Genomic DNA, 1,615 nt, shown 5'->3' on the forward strand with positions numbered 1-1,615 from the left:
AGAGAAAATTTTTCGTCAAGCCACGTGTCAACTTGTGGGGAAGGAAAGCGCGTGAGACAGCAGGCAAGCCACGTGTCAACTTGCGGGAGGGAAAGCGTGTCAGACAGTCTGAGGGACACGTATTGACAATTGGGTGGAATAACGCGTCAGGCGCATTGTTAGGAAAGAAAGTCAATGGCCTATTAGCTTAGTTGGTTAAAGCGTTGTGCAAATAACGTGGAGGTCGCAAGTTTGACACTTGAACGGACAAATTTCATTCATTTTTAATTATATCTTTTCAAGATACGAGTTAAAACACTACGAACTTTAGAAGATAATGACCTTTTTAAGTTTATTATGCATAAAGTTATGTAAACAAAACTCGATTGGCAGTATTAAGAGCTAACGACCTATAAGGTGCATAAAACCTATGCCCAATTAGCTCAGTTGTAAGATTATTGTTTTAAAAACGTGGACGTCGTAGGTTCGACAATTCCATAGAACAAGTTTTTTTAATTCTTCATAATATCTTTTCATGATACGGGGTTACAACAGTACAAACTTTAAACCGACGATACGGCCGTTCAAAATTTTCTTTAGATCTGAGTCGTTCGATATGTTCTTACATGAAGGATGAAATTCGAGGATTTCTGAGAGTCATTTCAGGAACAAGAAGGAGGTAAATGAACTTATTTTGGCCGTTCGAAATGTTCTTTTACGAAAGATGAAATTCGAGTATTTCTCAGAGTCTTTTCACGAACAAGGAGGTAAATGAACTCACTTTGAAGGCCAGATTCAGTATTTCGACTCTCACGAGAGAAAAGTTTTCGGCAAGCCACGTGTCAACTTGTGGGAAGGAAAGCGCGTGAGAAAGCCGGCAAGCCAAGTGTCAACTTGCCGGAAGGAAAGCATGTCAGACAGCCTGAGGGACACGTCTTAACGATAGAGTAGAATAACACGTCAAGTGCATTGTCAGGCAAGAAAACTTATGGCCTATTAGCTTAGTTGGTTAAAGCGTCGTGCTAATGACGCGAAGGTCGCAGGTTTGAGACCTGCATGGGCCAATTTTTCCTCATTTTTAATTATATCTTTTCATTATACGAGTTAAAACACTGCGATTTTTAGAAGATAAAGACTTTTTTAAGTTTATTATGCATAAAGTTACGTAAACGAAACTCGATTGGCTGGATTAGCAGCTAACGATCTATAATGTGCATAAAATCTTTGCCCAATTAGCTCAGTTGTAACATTATCGTGATANGGCCTAGTTTTATTAATTCTTAATAATATATTTACATGATACGAGGTAACAACACTACGAACTTTAAACCGATGATACGACCGTTCACAGTTTTTCTTTAGAGGGTTTATGAGAGTCATTTCAGGAATAAGAAGTTGGTAAATGAACTAGTTTTGGCCGTTCGATATGTTCTTGTTGGTAAATGAATTAGTTTTGGTTGTTCGATATGTTCTTTTATGAAAGATGAAATTTGAAGATTTTTTAGAGTCTTTTCACGAACAAGGAGGAACAAGAAGTTGGTAAATGAACTAGTTTTGGCTGTTCGATATGTTCTTTTATGAAAGATGAAATTTGAAGATTTTTTAGAGTCTTTTCACGAACAAGGAGGAACAAGAA

General features: G+C 37.5%; 1 non-coding gene across 1 annotated transcript; it reads left to right on the forward strand.

Moving 5' to 3' along the window:
- The first annotated feature begins 969 nt into the window (after positions 1–969).
- Positions 970–1,043, forward strand: TRNAI-AAU. Its single transcript has one exon. It is a non-coding gene; the product is annotated as a tRNA-Ile (tRNA).
- Positions 1,044–1,615: the final 572 nt, after the last annotated feature.

Source organism: Cucurbita maxima, unplaced genomic scaffold (assembly GCF_002738345.1).
Source record: "Cucurbita maxima cultivar Rimu unplaced genomic scaffold, Cmax_1.0 Cma_Scf00266, whole genome shotgun sequence".
NCBI classification, from domain to species: Eukaryota; Viridiplantae; Streptophyta; class Magnoliopsida; order Cucurbitales; family Cucurbitaceae; genus Cucurbita; species Cucurbita maxima.